Source organism: Pleurodeles waltl, unplaced genomic scaffold (genome assembly GCF_031143425.1).
Source record: "Pleurodeles waltl isolate 20211129_DDA unplaced genomic scaffold, aPleWal1.hap1.20221129 scaffold_39, whole genome shotgun sequence".
NCBI classification, from domain to species: domain Eukaryota; kingdom Metazoa; phylum Chordata; class Amphibia; order Caudata; family Salamandridae; genus Pleurodeles; species Pleurodeles waltl.
Genome location: NW_027150097.1, coordinates 5,382,041 through 5,402,978, shown reverse-complemented (window position 1 = coordinate 5,402,978; position 20,938 = coordinate 5,382,041). Strand labels below are relative to the sequence as shown.

The window sequence follows — 20,938 nt, the reverse complement described above, 5'->3', positions numbered from 1 at the left end:
TGTCCCAAAATACTGTGGAATTACTAGTCTCTGCGCCTCTGACAAGGCTGCTGACATCCAATTGATGATTCGTAGGCTTGTGGGCTGTGAGTGCTTTGGCTGTGCTGCCCCCTGGCGGTCACTCTTTGAAGATGCAGATACCTGGAAACAACCCAGACTACTTCTGAGCTGCTTCTTCTCTGTGTGAACCAATCCAGTGTCAGGACTGGAGTCGGTGCTGTTAATAGATAGAGAAGGAGTATAACTCGAGCCCCAGGAGGGCAGCCTGGAGCCTGTGACAGGTGCAGGGGAGTGTCGTCAAGGAAGCAGCTGGAAGATAACTGGAGACGGGTCTGTGGGGCCATCAGTCTGGTGAGGAAACCCAGGAGTCAAGGGGTGTCCTGGGGGAGGGGCGTGGCTTTGTCCGGCTCAAGGGGAGGGGTTAGTAATAGTCAATGCAGGGACTGCTGCTGTCCTCCGTGTCCTGGGCTCTGTGTATGTGTAGAAGTTCTAAGGTTGTAAATAATGAGACCTGACAGGTTGTGGCAGAAATGATGACTTCTGGTCATTCCTTCTCTTTTGTCAGAAGTGAGGTGTCTGTTACCCCAATTGATTGTGTACTACTGAGAAGAACAATATAACTCTCAGTGTACGGAATGCAGTGTGACCTTGGGAGACACCTCACATACACTGAGCTGTATAAAGAGGTCACAGTTCCCATATCGTCTACCGGTTAGGATTCCTGGTTTTCCCCCAGGCAGCCTGGGTTCGACTCCCGGTATGGGAAATCCATTTTTTTTTTCACTACTCAGACATTTTAATCTTTCTCAGTTTTTTTATATAAACCTAAATGCACCTAAAGTCTTAATAAATGTCACTTGCTTTGTCTTCTGCTTCCATCTAATGCCGTCAGAGGTTTACACCGACCCCCAAATCTACTGCCCTCTCTCCCCAGCCCTTGACCTGTACATTAATACTATGAAGGGTTATTCCTTGTTTTTCTTTTATTGCACAACAAAAAGTACAGATAATATAATGAGACCAGGGCACGGAGAAAAGAAGGCAGCAATTGACTGTGGTCCCACCATGGGAAATTCGCATTTTATTACCTGCCCCGTCCATACTGTGGGTTCATCATTTGTTTTATGACATGATTCCCCTGCTGTGTTGTTTCTAGTATAAGACTTGAGCACTTTATGTGTTTTATATCATCTGTGATATTGCAGCTGCTGTTTGCAGTGTCCACATTTTGCAACCAATGGCACGTGATGCTACACACAGGTGTTGTCTACGTCCTGTGTCTGTGTGGACACCTCTCTACTCTGGCTACACAACAGTAAGATGCACAGTGTGGACCTGACTCCACGCGGCCTTCACACCGGATAACTTACAAGGAGAGAGAAACTTACGGAAATGTACGGTGTGAAAGAACGACTTTACAAAGTGTTAATGTATGAAATTGCCCTTTGCTTTTTTTTTGTGAGTTGCAAATGGTAACCTTTGACTAAAGCAAGTACCCAAAAATAAACAGTTTTCAGCTGGACTCATATGACTTGCATTTGCAGTGGAAGATCTGCCTGGAGCAGTATATGAGTGTGAAAAGGTCTCTAGTTTTGTCTTGAAATACCAGAGACTTCGGCGCTCTCCACCTTTCTCCTTCGACATCACATCCTGATGCTGAACAGTATTAGCACATAAATGAATAAAAAACTGGCTGACGTGTACATGCACATGTGTGCATATGTACCACGGTGCTATAGTCTGATGACATATATGTGCCAGTCTGTGGGGTCAAAGGGCAGTCAGAAGTTACTGGGCCCCAGTTGTATCAATGAGGACTGTGTACTTCCTGTGCCCTGGGGCATTCGTACTCTGGTCCTTCAAACTAGGGTGGAAGCCCCCCTTTAGCACATGACTCTCAGAATAACAAGTCAGAGCAGACATTAGTGTAACTGGGTACTCACACTTGTGAAAGGCGCAAGTGCAAGTAGTGAACTGCAACCTGACCACACAGCATACACTTTAGACTTCCTTTGTAAACACACACACATATTTTCAGTCTAACTTGTTTACATTTTACATCAATAAATATGGTAATATTTGTACTTGAAATGTTTAATTTGCCTACCTTTGGCGCATATTCTTAGTACCTTATATTTTAACTTTTCTCCATTCGGGTGTATACAATTGGTATAATGTCAGAAAGGGAGAAGACGACCGAGAATGCCTAAGAATGTGCGCTTACATGCTTTTAAGAACATATGTCTGGTGTTGTGACAAAACAGCAGTGACCACTTCAGCTCAGCACTTGCTTCTTCCTCTGCTGTCCCAAAATACTGTGGAATTACTAGTCTCTGCGCCTCTGACAAGGCTGCTGACATCCAATTGATGATTCGTAGGCTTGTGGGCTGTGAGTGCTTTGGCTGTGCTGCCCCCTGGCGGTCACTCTGTGAAGATGCAGGTACCTGGGAACAACCCAGACTACTTCTGAGCTGCTTCTTCTTTGTGTGAACCAATCCAGTGTCAGGACTGGAGTCGGTGCTGTTAGTAGATAGAGAAGGAGTATAACTCGAGCCCCAGGAGGGCAGCCTGGAGCCTATGACAGGTGCAGGGGAGTGTCGTCAAGGAAGCAGCTGGAAGATAACTGGAGAGGGGTCTGTGGGGCCATCAGTCTGGTGAGGAAACCCAGGAGTCAAGGGGTGTCCTGGGGGAGGGGCGTGGCTTTGTCTGGCTCAAGGGGAGGGGTTAGTAATAATCAATGCAGGGACTGCTGCTGTCCTCCGTCTCCTGGGCTCTGTGTATGTGTAGAAGTTCTAAGGTTGTAAATAATGAGACCTGACAGGTTGTGGCAGAAATTATGACTTCTGGTCATTCCTTCTCTTTTGTCAGAAGTGAGGTGTCTGTTACCCCAATTGATTGTGTACTACTGAGAAGAACAATATAACTCTCAGTGTACGGAATGCAGTGTGACCTTGGGAGACACCTCACATACACTGAGCTGTATGAAGAGGTCACAGTTCCCATATGGTCTACCGGTTAGGATTCCTGGTTTTCACCCAGGCAGCCTGGGTTCGACTCCCGGTATGGGAAATCCATTTTTTTTTTCACTACTCAGACATTTTAATCTTTCTCAATTTTTTCTATAAACCTAAATGCACCTAAAGTCTTAATAAATGTCACTTGCTTTGTCTTCTGCTTCCATCTAATGCCGTCAGAGGTTTACACCGACCCCCAAATCTACTGCCCTCTCTCCCCAGCCCTTGACCTGTACATTAATACTATGAAGGGTTATTCCTTGTTTTTCTTTTATTGCACAACAAAAAGTACAGATTATATAATGAGACCAGGGCACGGAGAAAAGAAGGCAGCAATTGACTGTGGTCCCACCATGGGAAATTCTCATTTTATTACCTGCCCCGTCCATACTGTGGGTTCATCATTTGTTTTATGACATGATTCCCCTGCTGTGTTGTTTCTAGTATAAGACTTGAGCACTTTATGTGTTTTATATCATCTGTGATATTGCAGCTGCTGTTTGCAGTGTCCACATTTTGCAACCAATGGCACGTGATGCTACACACAGGTGTGGTCTACGTCCTGTGTCTGTGTGGACACCTCTCTACTCTGGCTACACAACAGTAAGATGCACAGTGTGGACCTGACTCCACGCGGCCTTCACACCGGATAACTTACAAGGAGAGAGAAACTTACGGAAATGTACGGTGTGAAAGAACGACTTTGCCAAAGTGTTAATGTATGAAATTGCCCTTTGCTTTTTTTTTGTGAGTTGCAAATGGTAACCTTTGACTAAAGCAAGTACCCAAAAATAAACAGTTTTCAGCTGGACTCATATGACTTGCATTTGCAGTGGAAGATCTGCCTGGAGCAGTATATGAGTGTGAAAAGGTCTCTAGTTTTGTCTTGAAATACCAGAGACTTCGGCGCTCTCCACCTTTCTCCTTCGACATCACATCCTGATGCTGAACAGTATTAGCACATAAATGAATAAAAAACTGGCTGACGTGTACATGCACATGTGTGCATATGTACCACGGTGCTATAGTCTGATGACATATATGTGCCAGTCTGTGGGGTCAAAGGGCAATCAGAAGTTACTGGGCCACAGTTGTATCAATGAGGACTGTGTACTTCCTGTGCCCTGGGGCATTCGTACTCTGGTCCTTCAAACTAGGGTGGAAGCCCCCCTTTAGCACATGACTCTCAGAATAACAAGTCAGAGCAGACATTAGTGTAACTGGGTACTCACAATTGTGAAAGGCGCAAGTGCAAGTAGTGAACTGCAACCTGACCTCACAGCATACACTTTAGACTTCCTTTGTAAACACACACACAAATTTTCAGTCTAACTTGTTTACATTTTACATCAATAAATATGGTAATATTTGTACTTGAAATGTTTAATTTGCCTACCTTTGGCGCATATTCCTAGTACCTTATATTTTAACTTTTCTCCATTCGGGTGTATACAATTGGTATAATGTCAGAAAGGGAGAAGACGACCGAGAATGCCTAAGAATGTGCGCTTACATGCTTTTAAGAACATATGTCTGGTGTTGTGACAAAACAGCAGTGACCACTTCAGCTCAGCACTTGCTTCTTCCTCTGCTGTCCCAAAATACTGTGGAATTACTAGTCTCTGCGCCTCTGACAAGGCTGCTGACATCCAATTGATGATTCGTAGGCTTGTGGGCTGTGAGTGCTTTGGCTGTGCTGCCCCCTGGCGGTCACTCTGTGAAGATGCAGGTACCTGGGAACAACCCAGACTACTTCTGAGCTGCTTCTTCTTTGTGTGAACCAATCCAGTGTCAGGACTGGAGTCGGTGCTGTTAGTAGATAGGTAGATAGAGAAGGAGTATAACTCGAGCTCCAGGAGGGCAGCCTGGAGCCTATGACAGGTGCAGGGGAGTGTCGTCAAGGAAGCAGCTGGAAGATAACTGGAGAGGGGTCTGTGGGGCCATCAGTCTGGTGAGGAAACCCAGGAGTCAAGGGGTGTCCTGGGGGAGGGGCGTGGCTTTGTCTGGCTCAAGGGGAGGGGATTAGTAATAGTCAATGCAGGGACTGCTGCTGTCCTCCGTGTCCTGGGCTCTGTGTATGTGTAGAAGTTCTAAGGTTGTAAATAATGAGACCTGACAGGTTGTGGCAGAAATGATGATTTCTGGTCATTCCTTCTCTTTTGTCAGAAGTGAGGTGTCTGTTACCCCAATTGATTGTGTACTACTGAGAAGAACAATATAACTCTCAGTGTACGGAATGCAGTGTGACCTTGGGAGACACCTCACATACACTGAGCTGTATGAAGAGGTCACAGTTCCCATATGGTCTAGCGGTTAGGATTCCTGGTTTTCACCCAGGCGGCCTGGGTTCGACTCCCGGTATGGGAAATCCATTTTTTTTTCACTACTCAGACATTTTAATCTTTCTCAGTTTTTTTCTATAAACCTAAATGCACCTAAAGTCTTAATAAATGTCACTTGCTTTGTCTTCTGCTTCCATCTAATGCCGTCAGAGGTTTACACCGACCCCCAAATCTACTGCCCTCTCTCCCCAGCCCTTGACCTGTACATTAATACTATGAAGGGTTATTCCTTGTTTTTCTTTTATTGCACAACAAAAAGTACAGATTATATAATGAGACCAGGGCACGGAGAAAAGAAGGCAGCAAATGACTGTGGTCCCACCATGGGAAATTCGCATTTTATTACCTGCCCCGTCCATACTGTGGGTTCATCATTTGTTTTATGACATGATTCCCCTGCTGTGTTGTTTCTAGTATAAGACTTGAGCACTTTATGTGTTTTATATCATCTGTGATATTGCAGCTGCTGTTTGCAGTGTCCACATTTTGCAACCAATGGCACGTGATGCTACACACAGGTGTTGTCTACGTCCTGTGTCTGTGTGGACACCTCTCTACTCTGGCTACACAACAGTAAGATGCACAGTGTGGACCTGACTCCACGCGGCCTTCACACCGGATAACTTACAAGGAGAGAGAAACTTACGGAAATGTACGGTGTGAAAGAACGACTTTACCAAAGTGTTAATGTATGAAATTGCCCTTTGCTTTTTTTTTGTGAGTTGCAAATGGTAACCTTTGACTAAAGCAAGTACCCAAAAATAAACAGTTTTCAGCTGGACTCATATGACTTGCATTTGCAGTGGAAGATCTGCCTGGAGCAGTATATGAGTGTGAAAAGGTCTCTAGTTTTGTCTTGAAATACCAGAGACTTCGGCGCTCTCCACCTTTCTCCTTCGACATCACATCCTGATGCTGAACAGTATTAGCACATAAATGAATAAAAAACTGGCTGACGTGTACATGCACACGTGTGCATATGTACCACGGTGCTATAGTCTGATGACATATATGTGCCAGTCTGTGGGGTCAAAGGGCAGTCAGAAGTTACTGGGCCCCAGTTGTATCAATGAGGACTGTGTACTTCCTGTGCCCTGGGGCATTCGTACTCTGGTCCTTCAAACTAGGGTGGAAGCCCCCCTTTAGCACATGACTCTCAGAATAACAAGTCAGAGCAGACATTAGTGTAACTGGGTACTCACACTTGTGAAAGGCGCAAGTGCAAGTAGTGAACTGCAACCTGACCTCACAGCATACACTTTAGACATCCTTTGTAAACACACACACATATTTTCAGTCTAACTTGTTTACATTTTACATCAATAAATATGGTAATATTTGTACTTGAAATGTTTAATTTGCCTACCTTTGGCGCATATTCCTAGTACCTTATATTTTAACTTTTCTCCATTCGGGTGTATACAATTGGTATAATGTCAGAAAGGGAGAAGACGACCGAGAATGCCTAAGAATGTGCGCTTACATGCTTTTAAGAACATATGTCTGGTGTTGTGACAAAACAGCAGTGACCACTTCAGCTCAGCACTTGCTTCTTCCTCTGCTGTCCCAAAATACTGTGGAATTACTAGTCTCTGCGCCTCTGACAAGGCTGCTGACATCCAATTGATGATTCGTAAGCTTGTGGGCTGTGAGTGCTTTGGCTGTGCTGCCCCCTGGCGGTCACTCTGTGAAGATGCAGGTACCTGGGAACAACCCAGACTACTTCTGAGCTGCTTCTTCTTTGTGTGAACCAATCCAGTGTCAGGACTGGAGTCGGTGCTGTTAGTAGATAGGTAGATAGAGAAGGAGTATAACTCGAGCCCCAGGAGGGCAGCCTGGAGCCTATGACAGGTGCAGGGGAGTGTCGTCAAGGAAGCAGCTGGAAGATAACTGGAGAGGGGTCTGTGGGGCCATCAGTCTGGTGAGGAAACCCAGGAGTCAAGGGGTGTCCTGGGGGAGGAGCGTGGCTTTGTCTGGCTCAAGGGGAGGGGTTAGTAATAGTCAATGCAGGGACTGCTGCTGTCCTCCGTGTCCTGGGCTCTGTGTATGTGTAGAAGTTCTAAGGTTGTAAATAATGAGACCTGACAGGTTGTGGCAGAAATGATGATTTCTGGTCATTCCTTCTCTTTTGTCAGAAGTGAGGTGTCTGTTACCCCAATTGATTGTGTACTACTGAGAAGAACAATATAACTCTGTGTACGGAATGCACTATGACCTTGGGAGACACCACACATACACTGAGCTGTATGAAGAGGTCACAGTTCCCATATGGTCTAGCGGTTAGGATTCCTGGTTTTCACCCAGGCGGCCTGGGTTCGACTCCCGGTATGGGAAATCCATTTTATTTTTTCGATACTCAGACATTTTAATCTTTCTCAGTTTTTTTCTATAAACCTAAATGCACCTAAAGTCTTAATAAATGTCACTTGCTTTGTCTTCTGCTTCCATCTAATGCCGTCAGAGGTTTACACCGACCCCCAAATCTACTGCCCTCTCTCCCCAGCCCTTGACCTGTACATTAATACTATGAAGGGTTATTCCTTGTTTTTCTTTTATTGCACAACAAAAAGTACAGATTTTATAATGAGACCAGGGCACGGAGAAAAGAAGGCAGCAATTGACTGTGGTCCCACCATGGGAAATTCGCATTTTATTACCTGCCCCGTCCATACTGTGGGTTCATCATTTGTTTTATGACATGATTCCCCTGCTGTGTTGTTTCTAGTATAAGACTTGAGCACTTTATGTGTTTTATATCATCTGTGATATTGCAGCTGCTGTTTGCAGTGTCCACATTTTGCAACCAATGGCACGTGATGCTACACACAGGTGTTGTCTACGTCCTGTGTCTGTGTGGACACCTCTCTACTCTGGCTACACAACAGTAAGATGCACAGTGTGGACCTGACTCCACGCGGCCTTCACACCGGATAACTTACAAGGAGAGAGAAACTTACGGAAATGTACGGTGTGAAAGAACGACTTTACCAAAGTGTTAATGTATGAAATTGCCCTTTGCTTTTTTTTTGTGAGTTGCAAATGGTAACCTTTGACTAAAGCAAGTACCCAAAAATAAACAGTTTTCAGCTGGACTCATATGACTTGCATTTGCAGTGGAAGATCTGCCTGGAGCAGTATATGAGTGTGAAAAGGTCTCTAGTTTTGTCTTGAAATACCAGAGACTTCGGCGCTCTCTACCTTTCTCCTGCGACATCACATCCTGATGCTGAAAAGTATTAGCACATAAATGAATAAAAAACTGGCTGACGTGTACATGCACATGTGTGCATATGTACCACGGTGCTATAGTCTGATGACATATATGTGCCAGTCAGTGGGGTCAAAGGGCAGTCAGAAGTTACTGGGCCACAGTTGTATCAATGAGGACTGTGTACTTCCTGTGCCCTGGGGCATTCGTACTCTGGTCCTTCAAACTAGGGTGGAAGCCCCCCTTTAGCACATGACTCTCAGAATAACAAGTCAGAGCAGACATTAGTGTAACTGGGTACTCACACTTGTGAAAGGCGCAAGTGCAAGTAGTGAACTGCAACCTGACCTCACAGCATACACTTTAGACATCCTTTGTAAACACACACACATATTTTCAGTCTAACTTGTTTACATTTTACATCAATAAATATGGTAATATTTGTACTTGAAATGATTAATTTGCCTACCTTTGGCGCATATTCCTAGTACCTTATATTTTAACTTTTCTCCATTCGGGTGTATACAATTGGTATAATGTCAGAAAGGGAGAAGACGACCGAGAATGCCTAAGAATGTGCGCTTACATGCTTTTAAGAACATATGTCTGGTGTTGTGACAAAACAGCAGTGACCACTTCAGCTCAGCACTTGCTTCTTCCTCTGCTGTCCCAAAATACTGTGGAATTACTAGTCTCTGCGCCTCTGACAAGGCTGCTGACATCCAATTGATGATTCGTAAGCTTGTGGGCTGTGAGTGCTTTGGCTGTGCTGCCCCCTGGCGGTCACTCTGTGAAGATGCAGGTACCTGGGAACAACCCACACTACTTCTGAGCTGCTTCTTCTTTGTGTGAACCAATCCAGTGTCAGGACTGGAGTCGGTGCTGTTAGTAGATAGAGAAGGAGTATAACTCGAGCCCCAGGAGGGCAGCCTGGAGCCTATGACAGCTGCAGGGGAGTGTCGTCAAGGAAGCAGCTGGAAGATAACTGGAGAGGGGTCTGTGGGGCCATCAGTCTGGTGAGGAAACCCAGGAGTCAAGGGGTGTCCTGGGGGAGGGGCGTGGCTTTGTCTGGCTCAAGGGGAGGGGTTAGTAATAGTCAATGCAGGGACTGCTGCTGTCCTCCGTGTCCTGGGCTCTGTGTATGTGTGGAAGTTCTAAGGTTGTAAATAATGAGACCTGACAGGTTGTGGCAGAAATGATGACTTCTGGTCATTCCTTCTCTTTTGTCAGAAGTGAGGTGTCTGTTACCCCAATTGATTGTGTACTACTGAGAAGAACAATATAACTCTCAGTGTACGGAATGCAGTGTGACCTTGGGAGTCACCTCACATACACTGAGCTGTATGAAGAGGTCACAGTTCCCATATGGTCTACCGGTTAGGATTTCTGGTTTTCACCCAGGCATCCTGGGTTCAACTCCTGGTACGGGAAATCCATTTTTTTTTTTCACTACTCAGACATTTTAATCTTTCTCAGTTTTTTTCTATAAACCTAAATGCACCTAAAGTCTTAATAAATGTCACTTGCTTTGTTTTCTGCTTCCATCTAATGCCGTCAGAGGTTTACACCGAACCCCAAATCTACTGCCCTCTCTCCCCAGCCCTTGACCTGTACATTAATACTATGAAGGGTTATTCCTTGTTTTTCTTTTATTGCACAACAAAAAGTACAGATTATATAATGAGACCAGGGCACGGAGAAAAGAAGGCAGCAATTGACTGTGGTCCCACCATGGGAAATTCTCATTTTATTACCTGCCCCGTCCATACTGTGGGTTCATCATTTGTTTTATGACATGATTCCCCTGCTGTGTTGTTTCTAGTATAAGACTTGAGCACTTTATGTGTTTTATATCATCTGTGATATTGCAGCTGCTGTTTGCAGTGTCCACATTTTGCAACCAATGGCACGTGATGCTACACACAGGTGTTGTCTACGTCCTGTGTCTGTGTGGACACCTCTCTACTCTGGCTACACAACAGTAAGATGCACAGTGTGGACCTGACTCCACGCGGCCTTCACACCGGATAACTTACAAGGAGAGAGAAACTTACGGAAATGTACGGTGTGAAAGAACGACTTTACCAAAGTGTTAATGTATGAAATTGCCCTTTGCTTTTTTTTTGTGAGTTGCAAATGGTAACCTTTGACTAAAGCAAGTACCCAAAAATAAACAGTTTTCAGCTGGACTCATATGACTTGCATTTGCAGTGGAAGATCTGCCTGGAGCAGTATATGAGTGTGAAAAGGTCTCTAGTTTTGTCTTGAAATACCAGAGACTTCGGCGCTCTCCACCTTTCTCCTTCGACATCACATCCTGATGCTGAACAGTATTAGCACATAAATGAATAAAAAACTGGCTGACGTGTACATGCACATGTGTGCATATGTACCACGGTGCTATAGTCTGATGACATATATGTGCCAGTCTGTGGGGTCAAAGGGCAGTCAGAAGTTACTGGGCCACAGTTGTATCAATGAGGACTGTGTACTTCCTGTGCCCTGGGGCATTCGTACTCTGGTCCTTCAAACTAGGGTGGAAGCCCCCCTTTAGCACATGACTCTCAGAATAACAAGTCAGAGCAGACATTAGTGTAACTGGGTACTCACACTTGTGAAAGGCGCAAGTGCAAGTAGTGAACTGCAACCTGACCTCACAGCATACACTTTAGACTTCCTTTGTAAACACACACACATATTTTCAGTCTAACTTGTTTACATTTTACATCAATAAATATGGTAATATTTGTACTTGAAATGTTTAATTTGCCTACCTTTGGCGCATATTCCTAGTACCTTATATTTTAACTTTTCTCCATTCGGGTGTATACAATTGGTATAATGTCAGAAAGGGAGAAGACGACCGAGAATGCCTAAGAATGTGCGCTTACATGCTTTTAAGAACATATGTCTGGTGTTGTGACAAAACAGCAGTGACCACTTCAGCTCAGCACTTGCTTCTTCCTCTGCTGTCCCAAAATACTGTGGAATTACTAGTCTCTGCGCCTCTGACAAGGCTGCTGACATCCAATTGATGATTCGTAGGCTTGTGGGCTGTGAGTGCTTTGGCTGTGCTGCCCCCTGGCGGTCACTCTGTGAAGATACAGGTACCTGGGAACAACCCAGACTACTTCTGAGCTGCTTCTTCTTTGTGTGAACCAATCCAGTGTCAGGACTGGAGTCGGTGCTGTTAGTAGATAGGTAGATAGAGAAGGAGTATAACTCGAGCCCCAGGAGGGCAGCCTGGAGCCTATGACAGGTGCAGGGGAGTGTCGTCAAGGAAGCAGCTGGAAGATAACTGGAGAGGGGTCTGTGGGGCCATCAGTCTGGTGAGGAAACCCAGGAGTCAAGGGGTGTCCTGGGGGAGGGGCGTGGCTTTGTCTGGCTCAAGGGGAGGGGTTAGTAATAGTCAATGCAGGGACTGCTGCTGTCCTCCGTGTCCTGGGCTCTGTGTATGTGTAGAAGTTCTAAGGTTGTAAATAATGAGACCTGACAGGTTGTGGCAGAAATGATGATTTCTGGTCATTCCTTCTCTTTTGTCAGAAGTGAGGTGTCTGTTACCCCAATTGATTGTGTACTACTGAGAAGAACAATATAACTCTGTGTACGGAATGCAGTATGACCTTGGGAAACACCTCACATACACTGAGCTGTATGAAGAGGTCACAGTTCCCATATGGTCTAGCGGTTAGGATTCCTGGTTTTCACCCAGGCGGCCCGGGTTCGACTCCCGGTATGGGAAATCCATTTTTTTTTTCGCTACTCAGACATTTTAATCTTTCTCAGTTTTTTTCTATAAACCTAAATGCACCTAAAGTCTTAATAAATGTCACTTGCTTTGTCTTCTGCTTCCATCTAATGCCGTCAGAGGTTTACACCGACCCCCAAATCTACTGCCCTCTCTCCCCAGCCCTTGACCTGTACATTAATACTATGAAGGGTTATTCCTTGTTTTTCTTTTATTGCACAACAAAAAGTACAGATTATATAATGAGACCAGGGCACGGAGAAAAGAAGGCAGCAATTGACTGTGGTCCCACCATGGGAAATTCGCATTTTATTACCTGCCCCGTCCATACTGTGGGTTCATCATTTGTTTTATGACATGATTCCCCTGCTGTGTTGTTTCTAGTATAAGACTTGAGCACTTTATGTGTTTTATATCATCTGTGATATTGCAGCTGCTGTTTGCAGTGTCCACATTTTGCAACCAATGGCACGTGATGCTACACACAGGTGTTGTCTACGTCCTGTGTCTGTGTGGACACCTCTCTACTCTGGCTACACAACAGTAAGATGCACAGTGTGGACCTGACTCCACGCGGCCTTCACACCGGATAACTTACAAGGAGAGAGAAACTTACGGAAATGTACGGTGTGAAAGAACGACTTTACCAAAGTGTTAATGTATGAAATTGCCCTTTGCTTTTTTTTTGTGAGTTGCAAATGGTAACCTTTGACTAAAGCAAGTACCCAAAAATAAACAGTTTTCAGCTGGACTCATATGACTTGCATTTGCAGTGGAAGATCTGCCTGGAGCAGTATATGAGTGTGAAAAGGTCTCTAGTTTTGTCTTGAAATACCAGAGACTTCGGCGCTCTCTACCTTTCTCCTTCGACATCACATCCTGATGCTGAAAAGTATTAGCACATAAATGAATAAAAAACTGGCTGACGTGTACATGCACATGTGTGCATATGTACCACGGTGCTATAGTCTGATGACATATATGTGCCAGTCAGTGGGGTCAAAGGGCAGTCAGAAGTTACTGGGCCACAGTTGTATCAATGAGGACTGTGTACTTCCTGTGCCCTGGGGCATTCGTACTCTGGTCCTTCAAACTAGGGTGGAAGCCCCCCTTTAGCACATGACTCTCAGAATAACAAGTCAGAGCAGACATTAGTGTAACTGGGTACTCACACTTGTGAAAGGCGCAAGTGCAAGTAGTGAACTGCAACCTGACCTCACAGCATACACTTTAGACATCCTTTGTAAACACACACACATATTTTCAGTCTAACTTGTTTACATTTTACATCAATAAATATGGTAATATTTGTACTTGAAATGATTAATTTGCCTACCTTTGGCGCATATTCCTAGTACCTTATATTTTAACTTTTCTCCATTCGGGTGTATACAATTGGTATAATGTCAGAAAGGGAGAAGACGACCGAGAATGCCTAAGAATGTGCGCTTACATGCTTTTAAGAACATATGTCTGGTGTTGTGACAAAACAGCAGTGACCACTTCAGCTCAGCACTTGCTTCTTCCTCTGCTGTCCCAAAATACTGTGGAATTACTAGTCTCTGCGCCTCTGACAAGGCTGCTGACATCCAATTGATGATTCGTAAGCTTGTGGGCTGTGAGTGCTTTGGCTGTGCTGCCCCCTGGCGGTCACTCTGTGAAGATGCAGGTACCTGGGAACAACCCAGACTACTTCTGAGCTGCTTCTTCTTTGTGTGAACCAATCCAGTGTCAGGACTGGAGTCGGTGCTGTTAGTAGATAGAGAAGGAGTATAACTCGAGCCCCAGGAGGGCAGCCTGGAGCCTATGACAGCTGCAGGGGAGTGTCGTCAAGGAAGCAGCTGGAAGATAACTGGAGAGGGGTCTGTGGGGCCATCAGTCTGGTGAGGAAACCCAGGAGTCAAGGGGTGTCCTGGGGGAGGGGCGTGGCTTTGTCTGGCTCAAGGGGAGGGGTTAGTAATAGTCAATGCAGGGACTGCTGCTGTCCTCCGTGTCCTGGGCTCTGTGTATGTGTGGAAGTTCTAAGGTTGTAAATAATGAGACCTGACAGGTTGTGGCAGAAATGATGACTTCTGGTCATTCCTTCTCTTTTGTCAGAAGTGAGGTGTCTGTTACCCCAATTGATTGTGTACTACTGAGAAGAACAATATAACTCTCAGTGTACGGAATGCAGTGTGACCTTGGGAGTCACCTCACATACACTGAGCTGTATGAAGAGGTCACAGTTCCCATATGGTCTACCGGTTAGGATTTCTGGTTTTCACCCAGGCATCCTGGGTTCAACTCCTGGTACGGGAAATCCATTTTTTTTTTTCACTACTCAGACATTTTAATCTTTCTCAGTTTTTTTCTATAAACCTAAATGCACCTAAAGTCTTAATAAATGTCACTTGCTTTGTTTTCTGCTTCCATCTAATGCCGTCAGAGGTTTACACCGACCCCCAAATCTACTGCCCTCTCTCCCCAGCCCTTGACCTGTACATTAATACTATGAAGGGTTATTCCTTGTTTTTCTTTTATTCCACAACAAAAAGTACAGATTATATAATGAGACCAGGGCACGGAGAAAAGAAGGCAGCAATTGACTGTGGTCCCACCATGGGAAATTCTCATTTTATTACCTGCCCCGTCCATACTGTGGGTTCATCATTTGTTTTATGACATGATTCCCCTGCTGTGTTGTTTCTAGTATAAGACTTGAGCACTTTATGTGTTTTATATCATCTGTGATATTGCAGCTGCTGTTTGCAGTGTCCACATTTTGCAACCAATGGCACGTGATGCTACACACAGGTGTTGTCTACGTCCTGTGTCTGTGTGGACACCTCTCTACTCTGGCTACACAACAGTAAGATGCACAGTGTGGACCTGACTCCACGCGGCCTTCACACCGGATAACTTACAAGGAGAGAGAAACTTACGGAAATGTACGGTGTGAAAGAACGACTTTACCAAAGTGTTAATGTATGAAATTGCCCTTTGCTTTTTTTTTGTGAGTTGCAAATGGTAACCTTTGACTAAAGCAAGTACCCAAAAATAAACAGTTTTCAGCTGGACTCATATGACTTGCATTTGCAGTGGAAGATCTGCCTGGAGCAGTATATGAGTGTGAAAAGGTCTCTAGTTTTGTCTTGAAATACCAGAGACTTCGGCGCTCTCCACCTTTCTCCTTCGACATCACATCCTGATGCTGAACAGTATTAGCACATAAATGAATAAAAAACTGGCTGACGTGTACATGCACATGTGTGCATATGTACCACGGTGCTATAGTCTGATGACATATATGTGCCAGTCTGTGGGGTCAAAGGGCAGTCAGAAGTTACTGGGCCACAGTTGTATCAATGAGGACTGTGTACTTCCTGTGCCCTGGGGCATTCGTACTCTGGTCCTTCAAACTAGGGTGGAAGCCCCCCTTTAGCACATGACTCTCAGAATAACAAGTCAGAGCAGACATTAGTGTAACTGGGTACTCACACTTGTGAAAGGCGCAAGTGCAAGTAGTGAACTGCAACCTGACCTCACAGCATACACTTTAGACTTCCTTTGTAAACACACACACATATTTTCAGTCTAACTTGTTTACATTTTACATCAATAAATATGGTAATATTTGTACTTGAAATGTTTAATTTGCCTACCTTTGGCGCATATTCCTAGTACCTTATATTTTAACTTTTCTCCATTCGGGTGTATACAATTGGTATAATGTCAGAAAGGGAGAAGACGACCGAGAATGCCTAAGAATGTGCGCTTACATGCTTTTAAGAACATATGTCTGGTGTTGTGACAAAACAGCAGTGACCACTTCAGCTCAGCACTTGCTTCTTCCTCTGCTGTCCCAAAATACTGTGGAATTACTAGTCTCTGCGCCTCTGACAAGGCTGCTGACATCCAATTGATGATTCGTAGGCTTGTGGGCTGTGAGTGCTTTGGCTGTGCTGCCCCCTGGCGGTCACTCTGTGAAGATACAGGTACCTGGGAACAACCCAGACTACTTCTGAGCTGCTTCTTCTTTGTGTGAACCAATCCAGTGTCAGGACTGGAGTCGGTGCTGTTAGTAGATAGGTAGATAGAGAAGGAGTATAACTCGAGCCCCAGGAGGGCAGCCTGGAGCCTATGACAGGTGCAGGGGAGTGTCGTCAAGGAAGCAGCTGGAAGATAACTGGAGAGGGGTCTGTGGGGCCATCAGTCTGGTGAGGAAACCCAGGAGTCAAGGGGTGTCCTGGGGGAGGGGCGTGGCTTTGTCTGGCTCAAGGGGAGGGGTTAGTAATAGTCAATGCAGGGACTGCTGCTGTCCTCCGTGTCCTGGGCTCTGTGTATGTGTAGAAGTTCTAAGGTTGTAAATAATGAGACCTGACAGGTTGTGGCAGAAATGATGATTTCTGGTCATTCCTTCTCTTTTGTCAGAAGTGAGGTGTCTGTTACCCCAATTGATTGTGTACTACTGAGAAGAACAATATAACTCTGTGTACGGAATGCAGTATGACCTTGGGAAACACCTCACATACACTGAGCTGTATGAAGAGGTCACAGTTCCCATATGGTCTAGCGGTTAGGATTCCTGGTTTTCACCCAGGCGGCCCGGGTTTGACTCCCGGTATGGGAAATCCATTTTTTTTTTTCGCTACTCAGACATTTTAATCTTTCTCAGTTTTTTTCTATAAACCTAAATGCACCTAAAGTCTTAATAAATGTCACTTGCTTTGTCTTCTGCTTCCATCTAATGCCGTCAGAGGTTTACACCGACCCCCAAATCTACTGCCCTCTCTCCCCAGCCCTTGACCTGTACATTAATACTATGAAGGGTTATTCCTTGTTTTTCTTTTATTGCACAACAAAAAGTACAGATTATATAATGAGACCAGGGCACGGAGAAAAGAAGGCAGCAATTGACTGTGGTCCCACCATGGGAAATTCGCATTTTATTACCTGCCCCGTCCATACTGTGGGTTCATCATTTGTTTTATGACATGATTCCCCTGCTGTGTTGTTTCTAGTATAAGACTTGAGCACTTTATGTGTTTTATATCATCTGTGATATTGCAGCTGCTGTTTGCAGTGTCCACATTTTGCAACCAATGGCACGTGATGCTACACACAGGTGTTGTCTACGTCCTGTGTCTGTGTGGACACCTCTCTACTCTGGCTACACAACAGTAAGATGCACAGTGTGGACCTGACTCCACGCGGCCTTCACACCGGATAACTTACAAGGAGAGAGAAACTTACGGAAATGTACGGTGTGAAAGAACGACTTTACCAAAGTGTTAATGTATGAAATTGCCCTTTGCTTTTTTTTTGTGAGTTGCAAATGGTAACCTTTGACTAAAGCAAGTACCCAAAAATAAACAGTTTTCAGCTGGACTCATATGACTTGCATTTGCAGTGGAAGATCTGCCTGGAGCAGTATATGAGTGTGAAAAGGTCTCTAGTTTTGTCTTGAAATACCAGAGACTTCGGCGCTCTCCACCTTTCTCCTTCGACATCACATCCTGATGCTGAACAGTATTAGCACATAAATGAATAAAAAACTGGCTGACGTGTACATGCACATGTGTGCATATGTACCACGGTGCTATAGTCTGATGACATATATGTGCCAGTCTGTGGGGTCAAAGGGAAGTCAGAAGTTACTGGGCCCCAGTTGTATCAATGAGGACTGTGTACTTCCTGTGCCCTGGGGCATTCGTACTCTGGTCCTTCAAACTAGGGTGGAAGCCCCCCTTTAGCACATGACTCTCAGAATAACAAGTCAGAGCAGACATTAGTGTAACTGGGTACTCACACTTGTGAAAGGCGCAAGTGCAAGTAGTGAACTGCAACCTGACCTCACAGCATACACTTTAGACATCCTTTGTAAACACACACACATATTTTCAGTCTAACTTGTTTACATTTTACATCAATAAATATGGTAATATTTGTACTTGAAATGTTTAATTTGCCTACCTTTGGCGCATATTCCTAGTACCTTATATTTTAACTTTTCTCCATTCGGGTGTATACAATTGGTATAATGTCAGAAAGGGAGAAGACGACCGAGAATGCCTAAGAATGTGCGCTTACATGCTTTTAAGAACATATGTCTGGTGTTGTGACAAAACAGCAGTGACCACTTCAGCTCAGCACTTGCTTCTTCCTCTGCTGTCCCAAAATACTGTGGAATTACTAGTCTCTGCGCCTCTGACAAGGCTGCTGACATCCAATTGATGATTCGTAAGCTTGTGGGCTGTGAGTGCTTTGGCTGTGCTGCCCCCTGGCGGTCACTCTGTGAAGATGCAGGTACCTGGGAACAACCCAGACTACTTCTGAGCTGCTTCTTCTTTGTGTGAACCTATCTAGTGTCAGGACTGGAGTCGGTGCTGTTAGTAGATAGAGAAGGAGTATAACTCGAGCCCCAGGAGGGCAGCCTGGAGCCTATGACAGCTGCAGGGGAGTGTCGTCAAGGAAGCAGCTGGAAGATAACTGGAGAGGGGTCTGTGGGGCCATCAGTCTGGTGAGGAAACCCAGGAGTCAAGGGGTGTCCTGGGGGAGGGGCGTGGCTTTGTCTGGCTCAAGGGGAGGGGTTAGTAATAGTCAATGCAGGGACTGCTGCTGTCCTCCGTGTCCTGGGCTCTGTGTATGTGTGGAAGTTCTAAGGTTGTAAATAATGAGACCTGACAGGTTGTGGCAGAAATGATGACTTCTGGTCATTCCTTCTCTTTTGTCAGAAGTGAGGTGTCTGTTACCCCAATTGATTGTGTACTACTGAGAAGAACAATATAACTCTCAGTGTACGTAATGCAGTGTGACCTTGGGAGTCACCTCACATACACTGAGCTGTATGAAGAGGTCACAGTTCCCATATGGTCTACCGGTTAGGATTCCTGGTTTTCACCTAGGCAGCCTGGGTTCAACTCCCGGTATGGGAAATCCATTTTTTTTTTTCACTACTCAGACATTTTAATCTTTCTCAGTTTTTTTCTATAAACCTAAATGCACCTAAAGTCTTAATAAATGTCACTTGCTTTGTCTTCTGCTTCCATCTAATGCCGTCAGAGGTTTACACCGACCCCCAAATCTACTGCCCTCTCTCCCCAGCCCTTGACCTGTACATTAATACTATGAAGGGTTATTCCTTGTTTTTCTTTTATTGCACAACAAAAAGTACAGATTATATAATGAGACCAGGGCACGGAGAAAAGAAGGCAGCAATTGACTGTGGTCCCACCATGGGAAATTCTCATTTTATTACCTGCCCCGTCCATACTGTGGGTTCATCATTTGTTTTATGACATGATTCCCCTGCTGTGTTGTTTCTAGTATAAGACTTGAGCACTTTATGTGTTTTATATCATCTGTGATATTGCAGCTGCTGTTTGCAGTGTCCACATTTTGCAACCAATGGCACGTGATGCTACACACAGGTGTTGTCTACGTCCTGTGTCTGTGTGGACACCTCTCTACTCTGGCTACACAACAGTAAGATGCACAGTGTGGACCTGACTCCACGCGGCCTTCACACCGGATAACTTACAAGGAGAGAGAAACTTACGGAAATGTACGGTGTGAAAGAACGACTTTACCAAAGTGTTAATGTATGAAATTGCCCTTTGCTTTTTTTTTGTGAGTTGCAAATGGTAACCTTTGACTAAAGCAAGTACCCAAAAATAAACAGTTTTCAGCTGGACTCATATGACTTGCATTTGCAGTGGAAGATCTGCCTGGAGCAGTATATGAGTGTGAAAAGGTCTCTAGTTTTGTCTTGAAATACCAGAGACTTCGGCGCTCTCCACCTTTCTCCTTCGACATCACATCCTGATGCTGAACAGTATTAGCACATAAATGAATAAAAAACTGGCTGACGTGTACATGCACATGTGTGCATATGTACCACGGTGCTATAGTCTGATGACATATATGTGCCAGTCTGTGGGGTCAAAGGGCAGTCAGAAGTTACTGGGCCACAGTTGTATCAATGAGGACTGTGTACTTCCTGTGCCCTGGGGCATTCGTACTCTGGTCCTTCAAACTAGGGTGGAAGCCCCCCTTTAGCACATGACTCTCAGAATAACAAGTCAGAGCAGACATTAGTGTAACTGGGTACTCACACTTGTGAAAGGCGCAAGTGCAAGTAGTGAACTGCAACCTGACCTCACAGCATACACTTTAGACTTCCTTTGTAAACACACACACATATTTTCAGTCTAACTTGTTTACATTTTACATCAATAAATATGGTAATATTTGTACTTGAAATGTTTAATTTGCCTACCTTTGGCGCATATTCCTAGTACCTTATATTTTAACTTTTCTCCATTCGGGTGTATACAATTGGTATAATGTCAGAAAGGGAGAAGACGACCGAGAATGCCTAAGAATGTGCGCTTACATGCTTTTAAGAACATATGTCTGGTGTTGTGACAAAACAGCAGTGACCACTTCAGCTCAGCACTTGCTTCTTCCTCTGCTGTCCCAAAATACTGTGGAATTACTAGTCTCTGCGCCTCTGACAAGGCTGCTGACATCCAATTGATGATTCGTAGGCTTGTGGGCTGTGAGTGCTTTGGCTGTGCTGCCCCCTGGCGGTCACTCTGTGAAGATGCAGGTACCTGGGAACAACCCAGACTACTTCTGAGCTGCT

General features: G+C 44.9%; 4 non-coding genes across 4 annotated transcripts; all 4 read left to right on the top strand.

Moving 5' to 3' along the window:
• The first annotated feature begins 5,309 nt into the window (after nt 1-5,309).
• TRNAE-UUC (transfer RNA glutamic acid (anticodon UUC)) lies at nt 5,310-5,381 on the top strand. Its single transcript has one exon. It is a non-coding gene; the product is annotated as a tRNA-Glu (tRNA).
• A 2,237-nt stretch (nt 5,382-7,618) lies between these two features.
• Nucleotides 7,619-7,690, top strand: TRNAE-UUC (transfer RNA glutamic acid (anticodon UUC)). The gene has a single exon. It is a non-coding gene; the product is annotated as a tRNA-Glu (tRNA).
• Nucleotides 7,691-12,234: 4,544 nt separating this feature from the next.
• On the top strand, nt 12,235-12,306 carry TRNAE-UUC (transfer RNA glutamic acid (anticodon UUC)). The gene has a single exon. It is a non-coding gene; the product is annotated as a tRNA-Glu (tRNA).
• Nucleotides 12,307-16,849: 4,543 nt separating this feature from the next.
• TRNAE-UUC (transfer RNA glutamic acid (anticodon UUC)) lies at nt 16,850-16,921 on the top strand. Its single transcript has one exon. It is a non-coding gene; the product is annotated as a tRNA-Glu (tRNA).
• The last annotated feature ends 4,017 nt before the right edge of the window (nt 16,922-20,938 follow it).